General features: G+C 43.1%; 1 non-coding gene across 1 annotated transcript; it reads right to left on the reverse strand.

Moving 5' to 3' along the window:
• Nucleotides 1-395: 395 nt before the first annotated feature.
• TRNAS-AGA (transfer RNA serine (anticodon AGA)) lies at nt 396-477 on the reverse strand. Its single transcript has one exon. It is a non-coding gene; the product is annotated as a tRNA-Ser (tRNA).
• Nucleotides 478-18,371: the final 17,894 nt, after the last annotated feature.

An 18,371-nucleotide genomic window follows, 5' to 3' on the forward strand; every position in this document is an offset into this window, starting at 1 on the left:
CGGCTTCATGTAACGGTGTCTGCAAAGAAAATATTTTTCTGTGCAGGTTAACTACCGCTAACGTGCCGTGGGGTCGTGCTCAGTGTATCCCACTCTTTTGCGACCCAGGCTCCTGAACGTGGAACATTCCAGACAAGAATACTGGAGTGGGTTGCCATTTCCTCCTCCAGGGGAATCTTCCTGACCCAGGGATCAAACCCGTGCCTCTATTCCACTCCTGTATTGGCAAGCAAGTTCTTTACCACTGCGCCACCTGGGAATCCCTGAAATAAAGAGCGCAATCAGTACTCGTGGAGGCTTTCAACATCAAACATAAAGAGCCAGGCTGGAGAACAATCCAGTTTGTCTAAGGCAACAGCATTCTTCCTCAACTATGTCTCAATAGAGAGATGTGCCGTAGTCGGCAGGATTCGAACCTGCGCGGGGAAACCCCAATGGATTTCTAGTCCATCGCCTTAACCACTCGGCCACGACTACATACTGTACCTAGCTGAAAAAAATGCTTAAGTCCCGCTACTTCTCAGAAAAGGTCGAGTCTCTGCAGCCTTTTGGGCCTCCTGGGTTGACAGACAATGTTGACAGGCAAACGGGGAAGACAGACAATGTCTCTCTCCTGTTTCGAGCACCCATGTAGAAATCTCTCCAGCCTATAAGAAATTCAAACTTGTCTGATGAAGCAGGTGATGTGAAAGGTTCCCCTGGGCAATTTTTTGGGGAAAAGACCATTTCCAGGAGAGATTTTTAAGATAAACATGACTGATTCAGTCAATAATGTATCACAACAACTCAGAAAAGAGAAAGTGTCTATGTTCTTAGGGAGAAACCATCTAAACAGGTAATTATTGAAATATGTTCTATGTGCTCCAAGACAGGGCAAAATACCTCCACATCAGTTTAGATTAAGCATCCACAGAGATCATCCCTTGTGTGTGTTTGCTTATGGTCACAGCATTACAACATAGGAGAAAGGAGACTATGCAGCTCTCAAAAAAAAAAAAAGAAGTGAAAATCGCTCGGTAATGACCAACTCTTTGCGATCCCATGGACTGTCCATGGAATTCTCAGGTCAGAATACTGGAGTGGGTAACCTCTCCCTTCTCCAGGGGATCTTCCCAACCCAAGGATCAAACCTAGGTCTCCCGCATTGCAGCGGATTCTTTACTAGCTGAGCCACAAGGGAAGCTCAAGAATACTGAAGTGGGTTTACCTTCTCCAGGGGATCTTCCTGAACCGGGGTCTCCTGCACTTTAAGCAGAATCTTTACCAACTGAGCTATCAGGGAAGCCTAATGCAGCTATCATGAAAGAATTAAATACCTACTGTGAATTTTTTTCTTTTTGGCTGTGCTTGTGGGATCTCAGTTCCCCCACCAGAGATCCAACCTGGGCCATTGCAGTGAAAGCCCCAAATCCTAACCACTAGGTAACCAGGGAACTCCCCTACTGTAAATCCGTTCTGTTGTTGTTGAGCCAAACAAAAGTAGAAAGTCAAGAAATACCTGGAGTAACAGGCAAATTTGGCCTTGGAGTACAGAATGAAGCAGGGCAAAGGCTAATAGAGTTTTGGCAAGAGAATGCACTGGTCATAGCAAACACCCTCTTCCAACAACACAAGAGAAGACTCTACACATGGACATCACCAGATGGTCAGTACTGAAATCAGACTGATTATATTCTTTGCAACCAAAGATGAAGAAGCTCTATACAGTCAGCAAAAACAAGACTGGGAGCTGACTATGTCTCAGATCATGAACTCCTTATTGCCAAATTCAGACTTAAATTGAAGAAACTAGGGAAAACCACTAGCCCATTCAGGTATGACCTAAATCAAATCCCTTATGATTATACAGTGAACGTGAGAAATAGATTCAAGGGATTAGATCTGATAGATAGAGTGCCTGAAGAACTATGGACTGAGGTTCCTGACATTGTACAGGAGGCAGGTATCAAGACCACCCCCAGGAAAAAGAAATGCAAAAAGGCAAAATGGTTGTCTGAGGAGCCTTACAGATAGCTGTGAAGAGAAGTGAAAGGCAAAGGAGAAAAGGAAAGATATACCCATTTGAATGCAGAGTTCCAAAGAATAGCAAGGAGAGATAAGAAAGCCTTCCTCAGGGATCAGTGCAAAGAAATAGAGGAAAATAATTGAATGGGAAAGACTAGAGATCTCTTCAAGAAAATCAGAGATACCAAGGGAACATTTCATGCAAAGATGGGCTCAATAAAGGACAGAAATGGTATGGACCTAACAGAAGCAGAAGTTACTAAGAAGAGGTTGCAAGAATACACAGAAGAACTGTACAGAAAAGAACTCATGACCCAGATGTGATCATTTTAGGTGTGATCACTCACCTAAAGCCAGATATCCTGCAATGCGAAGTCAAGTGGGCCTTAGGAAGCGTCACTATGAACAAAGCTAGTGGAGGTGATGGAATTCCAGTAGAGCTATTTTAAATCCTAAAAGATGGTGCTGTGAAAGTGCTGCACTCAATATGCCAGCAAATTTGGAAAACTCGGCAGTGGCCACAGGACTGGAAAAGGTCAGTTTTCATTCCAATCCCAAAGAAAGAATGTTCAAACTACCACACAATTGCACTCATCTCACATGCTAGCAAAGTAATGCTCAAAATTCTCCAAGCCAGGCTTCAACAGTATGTGAACCGTGAACTTCTAGATGTTCAAGCTGGATTTAGAAAAGGCAGAGGAACCAGAGATCAAATTGCCAACATCCATTGGATCATCGAAAAAGCAAGAGAGTTCCAGAAAAACATATACTTCTGCTTTATTGACTATGTCAAAGCCTTTGACTGTGTGGATCACAACAGGAAAATTCTTCAAGAGATGGGAATACCAGACCACCTGACCTGCCTCCTGTCAAATCTGTATGCAGGTCAAGAAGCAACAGTTAGAACAGGACATGGGACAACAGACTGGTTCCAAATCAGGAAAGGAGTACATTAAGGCTGTATATTGTCACCCTGCTTATTTAACTTCTATGCAGAGTACATCATGAGAAATGCTGGGCTGGAAGAAGCACAAGCTGGAATCAAGATTGCTGGGAGAGATAACCTCAGATATGCAGATGACACCACCCTTATGGCAAAACGCAAAGAAAGACTAAAGAGACTCTTGATGAAAGTGAAAGAGGAGAGTGAAAAAGTTGGCTTAAAACTCAACATTCAGAAAACTAAGATCATGGCATTCGGTCCAATCACTTCATGGCAAATAGACAGGGAAACAGTGACAGACTATTTTCTTGGGCTCCAAAATCACTGCAGATGGTGACTGCAGCCATGAAATTAAAAGACATTTGCTCCTTGGAAGAAAAGTTATGACCAACCTAGATAGCATATTCAAAAGCAGAGACATTACTTTGCTACCTGAGGTCCATCTAGTCAAAGCTATGGTTTTTCCAATAGTCATGTGTGGGTGTAAGAGTTGGACTATTAAGAAAGCTGGGTGCAGAAGAATTGATGCTTTTGAACTGTGGTGTTGGAGAAGACTCTTGAGAGTCCCTTGGACTGCAAGGAGATCCAACCAGTCCATCCTAAAGGAAATCAGTGCTGAATATTCATCAGAAGGACTGATGCTGAAGCTGAAACTCCAATACTTTGGCCACCTGATGTGAAGAACTGACTCATTTGAAAAACTCCTTGCTGGGAAAGATTGAAAATGGGAAGAGAAGGGGATGACAGAGGATGAGATGGTTGGATGGCATCACTGACTCAATGGACATGAGTTTCAGTAAACTCTGGGAGTTAGTGATGGAAAGGGAGGCCTGGTGTGCTGCAGTCCATGGAGTCTCAAAGAGTCAGACACGGCTGAGCGACTGAACTGAACTGAACTGTTGAGCCATGAAGCATTTGGGGTCTTAGTTCCCCAACCTGGGATCAAACCCATGCCCCCTGCATTGGGAGTCCTAACCACTGGACCAGCAGGAAATTCCTTATTGTAAAAAAAAAATTTTAAGGTGAAGGCAGCAACAGAGGATGAGAAGGCCTGCCAGGCTCTTCTGTCCATGGAATTTCCAAGGCAAGAATACTGGAGTGGGTTGCCATTTCCTTCACCAGGGTGTAAATTCTTAATAAGATTAATAGGTCTTTTATGTTTCAAAATGACTAATGTGGTTGACATTGGATTTGTGGCCCCTTTGTTATTTGGAAAAGAAATACAGTAAGATTCAGCATAGATATCCTGGCCTCTCTGAAACCTTTCTTTTCCTCCAAGCCTCTTTCAGCTTCCTTGGTGGCTCAGTGGTAAAGAATCTGCCTCACAAATAGGAGACTCAGGTTCGATCCCTGGGTTGGGAAGATCCCCTGGAGAAAGAAATGGCAACCCACTCCAGTGTATCTCGAAAGAGTTGGACACGACTTAGCTACTAAACAAAAACAACAAAATCAGTCTCTCTGCTGAACTGTGTTTTGCACCTACTACCCGTGTTTGAGATGCCAGCCTAGACACCTCCTCCTCCAGGAAGTCTTCTCTGACTCTCCGAGACTGGATCAAATGTCTGACTCAGGACACCAGTGTGATTGAAATGTTCAGAACGGGGATGTGCCAGTGACTTCTATATTTCCCCCATTATATGTATTTCTTTGAAGGGACTCTAGATCTGTCACAAGTGTCTGGCGTAGCGCCTGTCCCATAAATATTCGTGGGACTAATGAATTAAGAGAGCAAGTTTACTCATTCTTTTGTATTTGTGCTTTCCCTCATCTTCAGCCTGAAGGCTTTAAAACAGGGATTCTCAAACTTTGTGTTTTCAGGATTCCCTCTACACTCCTAGACATGACCGAGGATTACAAAAAAAACTTCTATTTTATGGGGTATATATATTGATATTTACTATATTAGAAGTTAAAGGTGAGGAATTATGAAATATGTATTCATTTTTGTGTGTGTGAAAGTCATTCAGTCGTGTCCGACTCTTTGCGACCCCATGAACTATACAGTCCATGGAATTCTCCAGGCCAGAATACTGGAGTGGGTAGCTGTTCCCTTCTCCAGGGGATCTTCTCAACCCAGGGATTGAACCCAGGTCTCCTGAATTGCAGGCAGATTCTTTACCATCTGAGCCACCAGGTAAATAACAATCAATTCATTACATGTTAACATAAGTAATATTTTCATGAAAAATAATTTGAAAAAAACAATTTAGTGAGAAGAGGGACATTGTTTTACCCTTTTGCAAATCTCTTTAATGTCTGGCTTAATAAAAGATGGGCTTCCCTGATGGCTCAGGTGGTAAAGTGTCTGCCTGCAATGTGGGAGACCTGGGTTTGATCCCTGGTTCAGGAAGATCCCCTGGAGAAGGAAATGGGAACCCACTCCAGTACTCTTTCCTGGAAAATTCCATACATGGAGGAGCCTGGTGGGCTACAGTGCATGGGGTCGCAAAGAGTTGGACATGACTGAGTGCCTTAACTTTCACTTTAATAAAAGATAACTGGATGCTCATATCTGCTTCTGTATTCAGTCCCTCATGGAATCATGTGTCAAACCACACCAAAAGAGCTCCAAACTGTCCCCACCAAGGGAAAATAACATCTGGACAGTTTGTGTTCCTGAACTCCCTGAAAGAGCCTCAGGACTTCCAAGGGTTATACCTTGACTTGTACTTGAGGACCAAGCATAGTGATCAAGTTTACCTGCCTGGAAAGGGTGAGATCAAAGTTCCTGGTTCAAGAAAAGAGTAATAGAGCAACCTTTCCTGAGTTCTGGAGTCTGAAATGGGTGTAAAGACGCTGAGGGAGTCAAAATAAGAAGAAAATATGGGAGGGCTTTCACCTCGGAAGTGAAAACTAAGCCCCACCTTCCTGATGCCCAAGAGATCTTAGGATAAGTAACAGAACAGCTGCACTGGGAAGGCTACTGAACTCTTACAGATGCTAGAATTGGAACAACTTCTGACTCATTTTTAGCCCTAGAAATGATTATGAGACTGGAGATGTGCTAAGTCGCTTCAGTCATGTCCAACTCTTTGTGATCCTATGGACTGTAGTCTGCCTGGCTCCACTGTCCATGGGATTCTCCTGGCAAGAATACTGGAGTGAGTTGCCATGCCCTCCTCCAGGGGATCTTGCTGACACAGGGATCAAACGCATGTCTCCTGGTCTCCTGCATTGCAGGTGGATTCTTTACCCCTATCGACACTTGGAAAGCCTGGAGATAGATGTAAAAATTTTCTTTGTTTCTTCCTTTTTTTTTTGGATAGATGTCATTGGGCTGAATTGTCCATCCTCCACCCCCCATAATTCAATTTATCTGTTTCCTTTTTTTATCACAGTTTTTACCTATTTTAGTAATTTGTGGTGTTGGAGAAGACTCTTGAGAGTCCCTTGGACTTCAAAGAGATCAAACAAGTCCATCTGAAAGGAAATCAGTCCTGAATATTCATTGGAAGGGTTAGGGTTAGGGTTAGGTCTCCTCCTATACTTTGGCCACCTGATGTGAAGAACTGACTCCCTGGAAAAATCCTGATGCTGGGAAAGATTGAAGGTAGGAGGAGAACGGGATGACAGAAGATGAGATGGTTGGATGACATCATCAACTCGATGGACATGAGTTTGAACAAGCTCTGGGAGTTGGTGATGGACAGGGAAGCCTAGTGTGCTGCAGTCCATGGGGTGGCAAAGAGTCGGACAGGACTGAGCACCTGAACTGAACTTACCTGTTTTATCTGTTTGCTCACTCACCTAAGCTTTCCCACTGTATCATAAGTTTCTTGAGGGTAGAGGGGCCCTGCCTGTCCTATTTCCTTATGCATCCCCATTTCCTAGCACTTTGTAGACAATCAGTAAAAATGTGCCATTTGATGGAAATGAATGACTTTACATCTTTGTATTCATGGCACCAGCAGTTGTGTCTGATCCATATAAAGAGTTTCATATATGCTTGTTGAATAAATCATGCTTACATGGCAAGCTGTTGTAATAAATGGGACGTGCACTTGACCCGTTAGGATAAAGGAAGACTTAACAGATTGAGAAGCCTGGAACTGCCCTGGCATGTTTGTTCATAAATTTGAGTCTGAGTTTGGTAAGCAGTTAAAGGAGATTGTGGTCCTTTTTGGAAGGACACCAGCTGTAATGAATGAACTAGGAGTCTTTTGCAACCTAGCTTAAGATAAGAACGGGTCAAAGCATTCCTCTTCCAAGATGAATCAATCAAAGTCAATGAGCAAGAACAAGGCAGGCTATCCATCTCTGGTTAGAGATGTTTAAGAGTTGGTCTTCAAAGGCAGCTGTGACCCTGTACATTTTTATGTGAGCTGTGGATGTTCATTCTGTCTGGATTGCTTGTCATGTTTATGCTGCTTGGCTGCCTAGCTATGAAGGCTGGGGGAAAATATCGCCTCTCACATTCGATTCCTAGAATAGAATCAGGTGATAAATATACAATGAATAAGTCTAATTATACAGTAGGGATGCCTGCCCATATTCAAAAGGGAGGATGTTACCCATTATAGATTTTTCATGGAAGGTTGACAGTTGATGACTTGTGCATTGCATGAGTGGGATATAGTAAGTGCTTTGCCAAAGGAACATTTCTAGAAGCACCATTCTGGGAGCAGGATGGATGGTAATAGATATATTCTACCAAATCTCCAATGTTACATAGAAGCTGTAATGGTTCTTAAATCAAGATCTAAGATATCCTGAGATCTGTTTTCCAGTTTTAGAATCTCAGAATGCCTCTGCGGTAAATGTCCAGACCACAGACGGGAGCTGGACAATATGACTGGCACTCAGGCAGGCACCTCTGAAGATGTTTACCACAGCAAATATCAGAGATAAAGGAAGAATCTAAACTCTTCTGTCATAATCTGTGTACATTTCAGTTTCATGCTAGCGCCCTCCCTGTGAATGCCAAACTCCCAATGGGTGTGTTTGGAATTTGGGGTCAAGCCAGCACTTGTGATTTAATTGTAACAGGATACGGAAGTGGGAGAGAAGACCTGGGTTGAGGGGTTTCAGATAGGTGAACAGAGTCCAGTGTTCACAGAGCCCAACAATCTTCAGGAAGAGTTTGGGCAACTTGTCATCTCCAGGGGTCCAAGCTGAAGTCTGAGAAGCCCTGAGCAGTGACCAGAGCTCTGGAAAAGGGAGTACTTGCAGGTGAATGAATAAGCAACCCAAGAAAGGTCTGGTCACCGGAAGTAGTTTCCAGGCACCGGGCTGGGGATGAGGGTGAAGCAGGAGCAGGACAGAGCTTCAGATCTGGCTGGATACCACTGATACTTCTTATCCCTCGTCTCGAAGATCCAAACTGCTCCAGTGCATTTATCTATTTCCCGAGTGCTGATGAGTGCCTGAGTGCCTGCCTGCTCAGTCGCTTCAGTTGTGTCCAACTCTTTGCAGCCCTGTGGACTGAAGCCCGCCGAGCCCCTCTGTCCATGGGATTCTCCAGGCAAGAATACTGGAGTGGGTTGCCATTCCCTCTTCTAGGGGATTGATTCAGAGATCGAACCCGTGTCTCCAGCATCTCCTGAATTGCAGGCAGATTCTTTACCCACTGAGCCATCTGGGAAGCCTGATGATGTCTAGGAACTGTGTATTTTGCAGTGAAGGAGACAGGGGAAGTTCCTGTTCTCAGAAAGCTCACAATCTAGCGATAGGAGACAATCTGCTCAAGAAAAGTCTCCTGAAAGATGAGACCTTTCCAGGGACTTCCCTGGTGGCCCAGTGGTTAAGAATCCACCTTGCAATGCAGAGGACACAGGTCAATCCCTGGTCAGGGAACTGCCACAGGGCAACTAAGCCCACTCTCCTTAACTACAGAGCCCATGTGCCACAACTAACCTCTGACACAGCCAAATAATTTTTTTTAAGTCTCCCTAAAGATAAGATCTTTCCAGTGAGATTTGATAGACAAGAAGGGGTCAGGTAAGGGAAAGAATGAAAGACGATGAGGCTGAGAAAGGCAGGGACCTTTGATCTTGTAGGGCTCTCTGTAGGCTAGAAGAGGAGTTGGTATATTCTAAATGTAATAAGAAGTCACTGAAGGGTTTTAACCTAAGGTCTGATTTCTGTTTTGAAAAGATCATCCTTGCTCCCAAGAGGAGAATGGTTTAGAGGTGAATAAAAGTAGAAAGAGAAATAGCAGTTTTGAGGCTCTGCAGTCTTCTAGATGCAATAGATGGTGGTTTGTGGTGGCTGATAACAGTGGAGAGAGAAAAAAATGGACCAGTTCAGAATGGGATTTAATGGGTAGAGTCAACAGGATGGAGGATGGATTGAGTGAGAGGAGAAGCGGAATTAAGGGTGTGTTTGCCTTGAAGGACCAGGTGAATTGGGGTGTTCTTTACTGACATGGGGGAGGGTGGGCAGGGGAGATGGTTTCACAGGGAGGCAGAGCCAGAGTTCTATTTTGACTGTGTTCAGTAGGAGATGCCAAACAAGTTGGTAGCCCATCTGAGCCTGGAATTCCTGGCAGACACTCAGGTTGGAGATGTGGATTTGGGCCTCATTCGCACTTGGAAGGTGTCTAAAGCAGTGGGACCTGAGTAGATCCCAAGTGCTACTGACTTTATCTTCTAAAAATCACTGCAGGGACTTTCCTGGTGGTCTAGCGGCTAAGGCTTTGCCCTCCCAATACAGAGCCCCAGGTTTGATCCTTGGTCAGGGAACTAGAATCCATATGTCAAAACTAAAGATCCTGCATTCGGCAACCAAGACCTGGCACAGCCAAATAAATAAATACACATTTTAAAAACAATAACAAAATAATGACCACATTTGAAATTAAAACTAAGAAATTAAAAAAAAATTCCTCCAATTGCCCACCTCTCTCCTCCACCACCACTCAAGTCCAAGTTGGCCACTGTAACTGCTTGCTTGTCACTTGCTTCTCCACTTGCCCCCTTCCAATCTGTAGCCAGTATGATCTATTCAAAATTTGAATCTGATTATGCCACTCCCTGCTTAGCATCCTTTGATATTTTAATACCTTGGTCTCAGGATGAACCAGATCAAATCCTTACCTGACCCACAAGTAGGGTTGCCAAATAAGACACAGGATGCCCAGTTAAATTTGAATTTCAGATAACACATAATTTTCTAGTGTAAATGTATCCCATGCAATTATTCATTGCTTATATGAATTAAATTCAACCTGGCATCCTGTATTTTTATTCACTAAATCTGGCAACCCTACCCACAAGGGCTTTGTAAGATCTGACTTTGGGCATCATCTCTCATCAAATGTCCTTTGTTCTCTGACTCAAGCTACATTGTTTTGGAACAGGCTATGCCCTTTCCCGAGGTTCCCTTGTGGCTGAGTGGTAAAGAATCTGCCTGACAATGCAGATGTGGGAGATGTGGGTTGGATCCCTGGGTCAGGAATATCCCCTGGAGGAGGACAGGGCAACCCACTCCAGTATTCTTGCCTGGAGAATCTCACGGACAGAGGAGCCTGGTGGGCTACAGTCCATAGGGTTGCAAAGAGCTGAACACGATTGAGCACGCATGCATGCATGCCCTCTCTCACCTCAGGGGCTTTGTACCTACTCTTTCTCTTGCTGGGAATGCTTTTAGCTCCTCCTAAATCAACTAACTGCCACTCACCTTTCACATCTCAGTCTCCACATCTCAGTCCTCTATCCTGAATTCTCTGCTCTTCTAGAATGATGTAACTCTGCTTCACTGACCCTGTATCGAGTAGCAATGACACATTTATTTGTGTGAATTGTAAGTACTATATATCTTTTCCACTAAACTACTAGGTGAGAGATCAGATTTATTTTTGCTCCCCTTTATGTCCCCTGTGCTCTCCTAGTGTCTGCTACATAACAGGCACTGTGAAAGGAAAGAAGGAATGAAAAGGGAGGAAAAGGATGAAAGACTGTGTTAGATTATAAAATAAATTCTATCAGGATCAGAATGAGGACCAAAGAGACTGGCTCTGTGACCCAGTTTGCAGGGAGGGCTGGGAGGGGATGCAAGCGAAGAGAAAGCACTCAGGTCAGCCTAGGAAGAGGTTGACTTAATAGTCTGTGCCAATACATTGAGGGGGTGCGGCTGAGGAAGAGGTTTGAGGCTGCTTAAACCTTTTGAACTGTGGTGTTGGAGAAGACTCTTGAGAGTCTCTTGGACTGCAAGGAGATCAAACAGTCCATCCTAAAGGAAATCAGTCCTGAATATTCATTGGAAGGACTGATGCTGAAGCTCCTATACTTTGGCCACCTGATGCAAAGAACCGACTCATTGGAAAAGACCCTGATGCTGGGAAGGATTGAAGGCGGAAGGAGAAGGGGACGACAGAGGATGAGATGGTTGGATGGCATCACCGACTCAATGGACATGAGTTTGAGTAAACTGCGGGAGTGGGTGATGGACAGGGAAGCCTGGCGTGCTGCAATCCCTGGGGTCACAAAGAGTCAGACACGACTGAGCAACTGGACTGAACTAACTGAAACCTTTTCCACCCCAATCTGTATTTGGTCTGGCAAATCGGGCAGCCTGGGGGCAGTACTGGTGAACTTCTTTGTAGAACTGCTGCTAAGGGGAAGGCCAAGTGGGCCTGGACTAGGGCCCTGTTCAGCTGTCTGGGAATTGTTCCCCTCCATGCCATGTTCCATGAGTAAGTATGAGGCTGTGTGTGGATTAAAGAAAAGCAATGTGATGCAATTAGAGACAAACAATGCACTAAACCCCTCCTTCTCAACCAGCTCTCCAAAATAATTTCATTTTTAAAATTATTTTTTTGGGGAGTCAGATGGTGCAGTACATAGCATCTTAGTTTCCCAATCAGGGATCAAACCCAGGCCCCCTGTGTTGGGAGCACAGAGTCTTAACTAGTGAACTGCCAGGGAAGTCCCAATTTCATCATTCTACTCAACCTAAACTTTTAGTTGACTACCTTTTTTTGGTATAAAGATAGATTTATAAATTGCTTAAGTTTTGTCTTTGTGACAAATGAAGTAATGAAGTCAATAGGAAGGAAGCAAGAGAGTTGGTGCTCTTGACAAACATTTCCATTTTTCTGCTACACATTTTGGGCGCTGTCTTCATGGCAAACGTTAGCTATACCTAGATCTTTTTTCTTTTTGTCATCTAAATTTTGATAACTGGAGATAAAATGGCTTAGAATTTTGCAGTTTACATAGTATTTTCATACCAGGAAATTATTTTTAATGGAATTAAATGAGATTAAATTCCTGTAAAATTAAATTCATTATCTCAAACAGTAGATGACTTCTTCCCTGAATTACATCAAATTATTATATATAAATGTTGTTACAAATATGCATATACACAAGGAATCCCCAAACTCTGGAAGAGTTGTGTTCCCAAAGGAAAAATTACTTTACAATGTTACAAAATAATTACTTTACAACTTTGAGGGTTGGTTGTTCAGAACGTGGTCCACATTTCCTCACGCTCTTTAGGGAAACCAGGCCAATCTCAGTGCAGCTGAAGGACCAGCAATATCACTTTATGTTAGTGTTTAAAACCCTAGTGACCGTGGTTCAGTAGGAAAATGTTTTAAGAGTTTGGGATGTCAGAGAGACATCTTTATCTGCTAGCGTTTAGACAGGGGTGGCGGTTTCCATTGTCTTGGGGGCTTGGGGAGTGGGGAGATGGGTTTGAGGGAAGGTCTTGGAGACCCAGTGGCCAGCATTACAGCAGGTGGGACTAGGATTAGAGAACCATTATGTGTATTGGTCATGAATAGGCCAGATGTTTGGGCTGGAGAGGAAAGTGAAATAGCAAAAGCCTTGGAATGGGCGAGAAGAGAATACCATACGAAATCTTAGGGGTCCCTTTACGGGTTTCAGTGCTTTCACTGGGAAGAAAGACTCTAAGATTGTCCACTCAGAAAATAGCGAGATGGTCTACTTTTTAACGCACCTTTCCTTGGTTTTCTTTTTTTAAAAAAATATTTATTTTTGGCTCTGCTGGGTCTTCAGTGCTGTGCAAGGGCTGTCTCTAGCTGTAGCGCTCAGACTGCTCACTGCCATGGCTTCTCTTGTTGTGGAGCAGTGGCTCTAGGGGCTTGGGCTTCAGTAGTTGTGGCTCGCGGGCTCCAGAGCGCAGGCTCAATTGCCCTTCGGCATGTGGGATCTTCCTGGACCAGGAATGGAACCAGGATGCCTTGCATTGCAAGGTGGATTCTTAACCACTGGATCACCAGGAAAGCCCAATATTTATTTGGCTGTACCTGGTCTTAGTGGCGGCATGTGGAATCTTTAGTCATGGCATGTAGGATCTAGTTCCCTGACAAGGGATGGGACTTGGGGCCCTCCCCCACCGCATTGGGAGCTTGGAGCACCAGCAAAGTCCTCGCTCTTCCTTTGAAGAATCAAGAAAGATGCAGAGAGGAGGGAAGGAAAGGAACTCAACCAAAGCAATGAAAATAGTTGATTCCTATTTGGATTCAGATTTGAAGATTCATTTTTAAGCTATGAATGCTTCTTTGGGTACTTTTGGTTCAATTTTATTTAAAAGGAATCACTGAAGAGTTTTAGCTGAGGTGCTGGTATTCAGCAAAACCAATTAAAGTCTTGGCCTTTCTTGGTTGAGTTTTTCTGTGTATTAATCAGATCTGACTTAAAAGTTGTTCATCAGGTTGGGGAAGGTCTCATTATGCTAAGAAGCTTTTTCATCTAGATCTAAATTACACCTGCAAATCAGAAAAAAGGGAACTTTTGGATATTTTTATATTCTGAACAGAAAACATATTGCTCAAAAGAATGTGAATACAACACAGTGTTAACCCACCGGATACACGGGTCAGTTTGCTGCTGTTGTTATTTAAAAAAACCAAGTGCCCTTTGTATCTAAAGTGGATAACCAACCAGGACATACTGTATAGCACAGGGAAGTCTGCTCAATGTTATGTGTCAGCCCGGATGGGAGGGGATTTCGGGGAGAATGGATACATGTATATGTACGGCTGAGTTCCTTCACTGTTCGCCCGAAATTACCACGACACTGTTAACCGGCAATATCCTAGTGCAAAATAAAAAGTTTAAAGTTGGGGGAAAAAAATCCACATACCCTCATTTAACCCTCTTTACTTGAGTAAAACAATTATTTTACAACTTGCACGCATGAAAATGAAGCAGGTTTTGCGGGTCCGGCTTCATCTGTATAGTTTTTTTTTTTTTTTTGAAGCAGAAATGTCTTTCACCTTATTCTTGAAACATTTTCACTTGGGATGTTTTTAATGTTTGTTGAAGTCCTGGAAAGGAAACACAAATTTGCATTTCTTCCATTTGTTTCCTTTGGCAAACGTGTCTATAAAGGACTTTTCAACCTACTTCCCAACTGCTTTTAGTTACCTCCTGTGGTTGAAAGGAAGAGACTCACTCAAAATAGACTTGAAATGAAAGGAGCTTCGCATAATGATGGAGCTCTAGGAAATGGCCAACGTCTCTTTCTCATGAGCTACCTCATCTTTCGCATGGGGCTTTTGTTCGAACTTGTTTGTACACTCTCTTTTTCTCATGGTTCTTCAGCAGCAGCTTCCACAACCAGGTGGCAATCTTATTTTTGCATACTTGCCATCGAGCTATAAAATATGCCACTTACTGTTACACTTAAAGAAAGGAAGGCTGGGCGGCCCTGGTGGCTCAGTGGTAAAGAACCCACTTACCAGTGCAGGAGACATGAATTCAATCCCTGATGCAGGAAGATCCCACACGCCATGGAGCGACCAAGCTCGTGTGCCACAACTATTGAGCCTGTGCTCCCCTGGGAACCGTAACTACTGAGCCCACGTGCTGCAGCTACTGAAGCCTGCATGTCTAGAGTCTGTGCTCTGCAATGAGACGCCAGAGCACCGAAACTGGAGAGCAGCCCTGACTCACTGCAACTGGAGAAAAAGCCCTTGTGGCAATGAAGATGCAGCATAGCCAAAAAGAAATAAACTATTTTTAAAAAAAGAAATGAAGGCTCAGAAAGATGAAGTGATTTACACAACATCACACAGCTTTAGAAAACTTCTGTTAAAAAAAATGGAACACACGGGAGGGTGTGTTTATCAGCCTATCAGATATATTTCCAATAAAATAATCCTTTTAAAATGTCTGACACATGCTTTAAAATGAATGGAACTTGACAACATTTTGCAAAGTGATACAAGCCAAATATTGTATGATTCCATTTATAGCAAACATCCAGAACAGGCAAATTTATAGGGACAGGAAGTAGAATAGAGGTTATCAGGAGCTGGAGGGAGGAAGGATAGAGAGATACTGTTTATCTACAGAGTTTCTGTTTGGGATGATGAAAAATTTCTGGAAATGAGTGCTGGTGATGCTCACCCAGCATTGTGAATATACTTAGTGCCACTGAACTATACACTTAAAATAGTTAAAGGGATAAATCTTATGCGGTGTATGCTGCTGTTGCTGCTAAGATACTTCAGTTGTGTCCGACTCTGTGCAACCCCATAGATGGCAGCCCACCAGAATCCCCCTGGGATTCTCCAGGCAAGAACGCTAGAGTGGGTTGCCATTTCCTTCTCCAATGCATGAAAGTGAAAAGTGAAAGTGAAGTCGCTCAGCCGTGTCCGACTCTTCGCGACCCCATGGACTGCAGCCTACTAGGCTCCTCCATCCATGGGATTTTCCAGGCAAGAGTATTGGAGTGGAGTGCCATTGACCACAATAGAAAAATAGCCTAATAGAAGTTTGAAAGCCATAATGAGCGTGTTATAATAGAAAGAAAAATTGATATGGCTATTTCCCCCAGTGAAATATTGTCTTTGTTTTTAAAAGTTTTGTAGGGACAGGGTGAGGGGGGGTGGTGTGGGGAGATGGGGCTTGCTTATAAATCGACAGTATAGGGACTTCCCTGGCGGTCCTGTGGTTAAGACTCCGTGAGTCCAGTGTAGGTGGTACGGGTTGATCCCTGGCTGGCGAACTAAGATCCTACATGCCACTTTCTGAGACCTAAAACAAATAAATAAAGGGACAGAATGAGGGAGTTCTATAGTGATGGAGTAGTTCTGTGTACTGAGTGTGACAAGAGTTACATGAAGGCACACAAGTGATAAAACCGCATAGAATCATACACACACACTTGCACACACATCAACGAGTGTGTGTAAGGCTGCTGAAATCTGCATAAGCTTTATGGATTGTATCCCTGTCAGTTTCCTGGTTGTGACATGGTATGGTAGTTATATAAGCTGTTATCACTGCGGGAAGTTTTAGACCATCCATGTACCTTTCTTTGTAACGTCTTTTGAATCTGTAATTCTTTCAAAATAGAAAGCTGACATCAACACACAACACTGACAGCAAAAAAAGGAAAGACTGCAGTCAGATTCCAAACTAACCCGAGGCTTAATTTTATACCTTGTCCTTGTTATGAGTGAGAAATGGCCATCCTCCTTGAGAAAAGATTCTCTGTCCCTCCAGAAGGACTCTCACGTGGCTCACGAGAGGAGATGCACTGTTACCTTCCTTTTTTGGAGCACACGTGTAATCCATCATCACATTCTTTCCAAGTTAAATGAGAGACTTTGAAAGGACTCTGTTCTGTCCTTTAGGCAGGTTCTGTTAGAATCAGGAAATCACTAATTCTAAAGGAAATTTCACGTTTTTACTCCCTTGGTTAAACAAACAAACAAACAAAAAAAGCAAAAAAACTGGATGGCACATATATGGTGGTTTCCAGGAAATCCTCGAGTGAAAAAATGCATTCAGTGTTTGTCATCAGTGAAAAATGAAAACAAAATGGCTTTACATTTATGTTTGTTCAGAAACACAGTCACAGACTTTGGAAACAAACTTATGGTTACCAAAGAGGAAAGGCTGGGCGGAGAGATGAACATACAGACACTGCTGTAATATAGGCTCGATAACCAACTAGGACCTCCTGTGTAGCACAGGGAACTCTACTCAGCACTTTGTAATGACTTATTGGAAAAGAATCTGAGAAAGAATGAATACAGGTATAGTTGGGCTTCCCTGGTGGCTCAGTGGTTAAAGAATCCACCTGCCAATGCAGGAGATGAAGGTTCGATCTTTTCTGGGTTGGAAAGATCCCCTGGAGAAGGAACTGGCAACCCACTCCAGTTATTCTTGCCTAGGAAATCCCATGGGCAGAGAAGCCTGGTGGGTTATAGTGTATGGGGTCCACAAAAGAGTTGGACACGACTTAGGGACTAGACAACAGCAACAAGTAATCGAATCACTCTGCTGTTCATCTGAAAACTTCTACAACATTGTAAATCGACTATGAAAGAAAGCAAGCAGCAGGGTGAAAGTGCCAGTCACTCAGTCGTGTCCGACTCTCTGCAACTCCATGAACTGTAGCCCACCAGGCTCCTCTGTCCAAGGAGTTCTGCAGGAAAGGATACTGGAGTGGGTTTCCATTTCCTTCTCCAGGAGAATCTTCTCGACCCAGGGACTGAAGCCGGGTCTCTGGCACTGCAGGCAGATTCTTTACCTTCTGAGCCACCAATGTATGTATATTATGCTCCAGTATAAAATCACTGATGTATAGAACAGTCTTATGGACTCTGTGGGAGAGGGAGAGGGTGGGAAGATATGGGAAAATGGCATTGAAACATGTAAAATATCATGTAAGAAACGAGTTGCCAGTCCAGGTTCGATGCACGATACTGGATGCTTGGGGCTAGTGCACTGGGACGACCCAGAGGGATGGTATGGGGAGGGAGGAGGGAGGAGGGTTCAGGATGGGGAACACATGTATACCTGTGGCAGATTCATTTTGATATTTGGCAAAACTAATACAATTATGTAAAGTTTAAAAATAAAATAAAATAAAAAACAATCAAAAATAAATTTAAAAATTGATGCGTTTATTCAGTTAAATGCAATTCCTTATGCTTTTGTTTCTATAGCAGACAATGTTTCTAAGATAGGGAAGCCACCGAATATCTAAATAAATCAGAGGACTTGTCTAGGTTTGTCCTTCCTCACAGGAACACCCAGAAAGAGAGTATTAAAGATATTAAATGAACAAAGGACTTATGTGGGGAATGGATGCTTGCCACTGCTTAGCGAGTTGAGAATCGCAAATTTTTAAAACTGCAAATACTTGTTTAAAAAGACACATGTTCTCACTCATATATTGTCAGTGGAATTGTAAACTGGTAGAATTTTTCTATGGAGGAGATACTGGCAGAAAATACTCAAAGTCATAAAAATATTTATATCCTTTGACCCAGTGTTCAATTTCTGGGAACTTATCCAAAACAAATAATTAAAAAGAAGACATAACCTATATTACAAAGATGTTCTCAACAACCCTATATATAATAACAAAATCCAGAAAATAATCTATATGCCAAACAATAAGGAACTATTTAAATGACAGATTTCCAACCAAAGTGGAATATTACATAGCCATGAAAATGACGGCCATGCTATACACCAAATGTAGTTTACAAAAT

The sequence above is a fragment of the Bos taurus genome, chromosome 19 (assembly GCF_002263795.3).
Source record: "Bos taurus isolate L1 Dominette 01449 registration number 42190680 breed Hereford chromosome 19, ARS-UCD2.0, whole genome shotgun sequence".
Lineage (NCBI taxonomy): Eukaryota > Metazoa > Chordata > Mammalia > Artiodactyla > Bovidae > Bos > Bos taurus.